Below are 6,448 nucleotides of genomic sequence, written 5' to 3' on the forward strand. Positions count from 1 at the left end.
AGCGGAGGCGCACGCGAATAAAAAAGGTGGAATGTGCGGAGATATTCACAAGCTGTCAGACCGCGAGAAGCTCATTATAGACCAGTGCATCATGAAGGCAAATATGAAGTCTACGAAAGCAGCACGGTAAGATCCCGTTTGTGAAATGTGTTTGGAGTTTTATGTGAAGTGGGGTTTTCGGAGTGTGCGCGTTTTCTTTTTGGATAATAATAGAAACTGAAAAGTGATGCCGTGGACAAAAATGCAATATTTTGTTTTACTTTGATAGTGCTGTTTGCTGGTGCTGTCACTGAATCGTGAACACAAAAATGTGCATTTTATTTATTGCAGGTATAAAAAAGAATGGCTTTACGACTGTTTACTGCTGAAAATCAAATCGACAGCAGTTTATACATTTCTTCACGAGAATAGTTTTCTGCTTCTACCACACCCTCGCACACTCTACTCCTACCTAAAAAATCTGAAGGCCGGCTTTGGATTTGATGAAAATTTATTTGCCATCCTCAAAGACAAAGTGGGAAATATTCCAGAGAGAGAACGCCGAGGTATCAATTTTTATTTTTTTTCATTTGATTTTTCTTCGCTTTAGGTAAACAGCTGAAATAATATTTTTTTCTTTAGCGTTCCTGATGTTTGACGAGATGAGCGTGAGAAGGAGCCTTCATGTAAGGGAATCGGATATGACACTGCTTGGAAAGGTCGACTAAGCAGAGCACACGAAGCCTACTGACCAAGTGAAAGATGGTGACCATGTGTTAGTGTTCCTTTTCCGACCATTCCTCGGTGGCTGGTCGCAGACTGTCGGAGCGTTTTGCACGTCAGGGGCTGCACCAGGCTCCGCTATTGCTAAACTGCTCCTGCATTGCATTGTACTCCAGTCGAATGCCGGTTTCGTTGTGGATGCAGTCACTTGCGATAACTCTACTTCGAACAGATCAGCATTGAACTCTTTGGGTAAATATTTATAGACATTATTTATCCTCATGGTATCTAGTACGTGATCTTAATAATAGAAATGTCTTCCTTTTAGGTGTCAGCGGCGATATCGCCAGAGTATCAACGTCATTTTAGCATCCATGTGACTCCTCTGAAGTCATTCAGGTCATAATTGACCCACCTCACATCTTCAAGTGCATCAGGAATAACCTTCTGAAGGCTGGAAAATTCCTGGTGGGTAAAACACAGTTTAAGATAAGTCATCACAGTGCTCTGGCTGTTTTGTCTCACAGGCTTTTTCTTAATGTAACAGTTGCCTGGTGACAAAGAAGTACAGCATTTCCACTTTGAAGCTATGCTAGACTACGAGGAGCAGCAAGCTGGACTTCGGGCTGTGCCAAAGCTTATGAAAGCACACATCAGGCCCAACGCTTTCCAAAAACTGAGTGTGAAACTTGCTGTCCAGGCAAGTCTGCTCTAGCATGTGTCATTAATTATTAGTATGTATCAAAAAGTGCTGTTCCTTCATGAAAATACAGCACTCTGCCATATAACTTCTCTAAAATCTTTCAGCTCTTCACTGAAAGCACCACTTCAGCAATGGACTTCTATCGCAGTAGAGAAGAGTGTGTGAAACTTCGTGGCTCCAAAGCAACCTCAGATTTCGCGACACGAACGAATATTCTATTCGACTGCTTAAATTCCAAGAGGCCACAAGATGTGCAGTATAATTAAGCAGAACACATTGCTGTAAGCCCTAATATTTCAAAGCTATGGTCGCTTCCTTTGAAGTTCCAAATAAATCAGATTGTTTTTCAGACACTGAAGGAGAACACCGAGTGGCTTGACAGGTGGCACACTTACAACCAGAGTTTACCAAAGCAAAACCAACTCTTCTTTCTGAGCAAGCCAACATTCAATGCTCTGAGAATGACTTTGCACAGCACAGTGACGCTTGTCGAGAAGCTGCTGAAATGTGGCTTTCGCTATGTTTTAGTTGGAAACTTTGGACAAGACCACCTCGAGGTAAATTTAAACGTTTTCGCTAGTTGAAGACATTTTATTTGCACTTTTCTCTCTTTCAGAGGTTTTTTTGGCATAGCAAGGCATGTTGCTGGAGCAGGGGGACAGCCAACGGTTCAGCAATTTTTGTTCATTTACCGGTTGCTCTCGGTCAACAACTTCATCCGTCCGCCACAGCGAGCCTCAGTTGAAGGGGATGGTCCACGTCTTCTTTTAAAAATGCAGAATCTCTTTCAACATAAAGAACCGACTGTTAATCAGGTAAACATTTTAATAGCGCACCAACGCTGCTCGTAGGGTGTCTCTCCATCTTAAGGAAATGTGTTGAATGTTGTCTAGCCCTTTGATGCTAATGACATGCACGTCTAGTCGTATGATATACAACGAGCTTCTATTCTTCTTTTTCACTTTTCAAATTTCTCACTCTTGTCATTGTGGTATGAAAAATATTTACGTTTCAGGTTGATGCCTTGGCTGTTCTTTTTGATGATATACTGCTGGAGCCTGGTGAATGCATGCAAGATATGATTCATCCGGAGTCAACGAGGGACTGCATTTTGGATTACCTTGGCGGCTATGTTGCAAAGAAGTTTGCTAAAATAAGCTGCAAGGACTGCCTCCAAACACTTAGAAGCAACTCCCGAGAGCCAACTGCATTGACTGCAATTAGGACGAGAGGATTTTTGCAAGTGCCATCGGAGCAACCATTGCGCCTCTTGCAAATTGTGGAGGAACATGTTGAAATGCGCCCCATAGGCAATATAGCCTGTGCCAATGTCTACATGAACGTTGTTGAAAACATCTTGCTGGACGACCACACTTCCTCGGCCAGTGTTGGCTGTGGAACACATTTTGTGAGCACCACGGCAGAAGTTGTGCACTTTTTTATTAAGTGCCGTCTGCACTTTTTTACGCGCGAACAAAACAAACTGTTTCGTGCTGGTGGTCGCCCATCCTGTTCGGCCGGAGGAGGGAGAAAACCAGAGGCATAATTATTTTTTCAGTGATCTTTTTTGTGTCATTCACTCTATCTCCCAACTTTTCATCCACAGTTTCATCCACGCAGATTTAAATAAACTCTATGTGTCTGTGCTCATGGCAGTTTGTAATTCTTGACAATTGCCAGTAATTGCAGCAAAAAAATATGCCGAGAATTTCGCCCACATTTCCTTGCAAGGCGCTGCGTTGTTGCAAAGTTCAAAATGCTACCCACTGCTAGGTAAGTGGCACACAAATTTATCTCCATTAGGCAGAAATATTTCGCATATAAAAAGCTGAAAAAAATTGAAAGAGATATCTAAGTGGACAAAGAAAAGAAAGTGTTCGGTTTAAGCCCGAAAGCGACTATACAGAAATCGAGAAATGTAAAAAATGTCACGAACACACCCGTCACTTGACAGATACTCTCAGTCAAAACATTGCCAGCAATCAATGACTTGGGCAATTTGACAACGCGCATCATGTACAATATTGACAATACTAATCACTGCTATGATTTGTTAGCGAGAACATGGAGAAGGAAAATATCTGAAGAAGTGTATTTGACGGCCAACGCTTCTGCGAACGCGCACCTGCCCTACCAAGCGCGGCAGATAAATGCCCTCCTGTATACGGTAGCGCCTCTCGTGGCCACTTTTGTCCCTATATGGAACTTTCGCGGGAGTTTCATGACCAGTAAAAAAATGGCAGCATATCCACGGGGTGGATGATGGAGAGTGGCGCGAAGCATCCGTCCGTGTATTCGTTCTTGCTTCCATCCGTCCGTGCATCCATGCATGCATCCACCCATGCGTCCATCCGCCCGTCCGTGCGTGCGTCTGTACGTGCGTCCGCACGTCCATCCATGCGTCCGTCCATGCGCTCGTCCATGCATCCACCCTGCGTCCACCCATGCTTCCATCCGTTTGTGCAGCCATCCCTGCGTCCGTCCATGCATCTGTCTGTGTGTCCATTCGTCCATCTAGTCAACACTCCAAGTACAACAATCTCGCATCTTTTGATTATATATTCCGCATATAGAAGCACCGCCATCCAGCAGACATTGCAAGGACTAAACGAGAGGTGGCACACGCACACTTTCTTACGGCTGGCGCTTCGTGTCTATCTACTTCCCACCTGTAACCACCTCGAGTTCATGGTACATACTAGTTCACTGTATTCATGGCACTGCGGCCCAACGCTCGCTAAACCTTTCTGAAACAAAGGAGGTTACGTCCAGCAAGTATAACGTAGCAACCTTTTCTTGTCAGATACTGCTCAATGTGCATGCCAATGGCTGCTAATGGGGAATGAGAGACAGAAAAATTTGGCTTTTAGTTAACGCGAACGCTGCGATTTTTTTATTGTTCAACAACGCACAGGAGAAATCTCCCACCGGCACCCCCTTGGAGGTCAAAGCGTAAGACATGTTACGTACTACGAGGGATGAACGGGTGCCGCTTTGAGGAGCTTCGCCCCTAAAAGTATTGAGGAACCATGGTGCAACCAACGGTTTTAGATACTGTCAGTTGGAAAAGCCCGCTCCGGAGGCGGCACCAACACGTATCCGCTCCGAGGGACGGCGCTGGCGTAGCGTTGAGATCAAGCCGCCGCCACCGCCGGCTTCCCGCGGCAGCGTTGAATTGTTTTTTGTTTTTGTTTTTCAGTTCAATTGCTCAGACCACAGTGGCGGGAGCTTGAAGGTTAGATTTATGTCATCGCAAATAGTATTAAGCAATGTACATGCCAATCAAGCAGGCTTGAGTGAATTAGCAGGTTAACATGGTAAACATGCGGAACTGCGGCGCGCCGGGCTGTCTTAGTGACTATACATCTGAGGAAAACACTTGCAATCGGCAGTACTTCTTCAAACTCTCCTGTTACCCTGTAGTTCTGAAGGCCTGAACAGCTGCTATTTCTCGAAAATCCTTCCAGGTGACGGTCAAGACATACATTTCCGACTTACATTTCAAATCCAAGGACCTAATAACTTGCTACGAGCACATCGTAAGGGGAAACGTGAAAATTCTATTTGGTAAGGGGACACCTAAGTCCCCTGCTGTTCCTCGAAATTTCCTGAATAATCTTGCACACTTGTCTTAACCAGCAGCAATAAAGCACAAAAGGAAACAACCGAAACTTAGAAAACCCACGAATGTTGGGGGCCCTGTGTCGGCAAGTGGTGGCGATGTGTCGGACGTTAACATGGTGGAGAACAGCGATGTTGACGCAGCTATACTGGCATCCCCTCCGATCCTGAGTTGTATTCAGAGGTAGAAACTTGGTGCCGTGCACCACAAGAGCGAACAATGTTCCAGTCATGGAATGCTGAGCTTATCCAGGAAGTTTTCTTTTTTTTTCAAATTCGCTCTTTTTGCTGCGCTGAAAGCTTCAAAGCGAAGTCAGCCAGAGGGCAGCGCTACAAAACCGAGTGGCTGATTACTTGCCCCCTCCTTAAAATATAGAGCCCTGGTGCTGCATATAGGTTGATGTGAAAGGTGAACATACTGCCTGTGTCAACACCATCATGACTTGAACAAATAAATTAATAATGGAATGCCTAACAAATCGGGGTTCAAAAAGATTTCATTCAGCACCATCGGTTGTTGTGCTGGAAGAAGGCCGGTCATAAGTTAGTCCACTTGATTGGTAGAGCCTTTTGAAAGCAGTGTTTTCATTTTTCGAATGTCTTTCTTCACTTTTTCTGAAAAAGAAAAAAACAGTGGCCTAATAACCATCTTTCTTAGTTTTTTAGTAGTCGCGCGTAATTTTTGGAAAAGCTTTGCCGGTTTCACAGATTTCTTCTTTTTTTTTCTTCAACCAAGCTCACAGATTCTTCCTTGTGCCCCGCCGCGGTGGTCTAGTGGCTAAGGTACTCGGCTGCTGACCCGCAGGGCGCGGGTTCGAATCCCGGCTGCGGCGGCTGCGTTTCCGATGGAGGCGGAAATGTTGTAGGCCCGTGTGCTCAGATTTGGGTGCACGTTAAAGAACCCCAGGTGGTCGAAATTTCTGGAGCCCTCCACTACGGCGTCTCTCATAATCATATCGTGGTTTTGGGACGTTAAACCCCACAAATCAATCAATCAATCTTCCTTGTGTTCTTGCATGGTGGGCATAAGTATTTCCGGGACAGCCTGAAAGTGCTCCTCCACACGTCCCGGATCTTCAGGGCTGATGTTGCGGTCGAAATCAAAAAAGAATAAGCTGCCATGACAGCCCTTGCATATCTTCAGATGATCAACATAACCGAGAAAAGTTGATACCATCTGCAAGCTCGTGAGTTTCAGATGGCTTCCGAAGCCATTTTCGCTGATTCGCACGAGGAAACAAGCTTCCCTCTGCAACTGAAGACAAAGGTGAACTCTTTCGTTTCCACCACTGCCTCGTAGAACTTTGAAAAAAAAAAGAACTTTCTGTATAAGCTCAATATTTCTGGATTGGAACTTTCTTGGGTTGTGTACTGTAGGAAACCAAGTTGCTACCTCTTGACATTACTCTGGATTGCAGTGGA

At 44.9% G+C, this 6,448-nt stretch overlaps 1 long non-coding RNA gene across 2 annotated transcripts; it reads left to right on the plus strand.

Moving 5' to 3' along the window:
• Positions 1–632: 632 nt before the first annotated feature.
• Positions 633–2,289, plus strand: LOC119176789 (uncharacterized). 2 transcript variants are annotated; one of them, XR_012887883.1, is made up of 4 exons: positions 633–954; positions 1,031–1,686; positions 1,756–1,962; positions 2,022–2,289. It is a non-coding gene; the product is annotated as an uncharacterized LOC119176789 (long non-coding RNA). The 2 variants fall into 2 exon arrangements; XR_012887882.1 differs by having other exon boundaries at positions 1,031–1,962.
• Positions 2,290–6,448: the final 4,159 nt, after the last annotated feature.

This window comes from Rhipicephalus microplus, chromosome X (assembly GCF_043290135.1).
Source record: "Rhipicephalus microplus isolate Deutch F79 chromosome X, USDA_Rmic, whole genome shotgun sequence".
In the NCBI taxonomy this organism is placed as follows: Eukaryota; Metazoa; Arthropoda; class Arachnida; order Ixodida; family Ixodidae; genus Rhipicephalus; species Rhipicephalus microplus.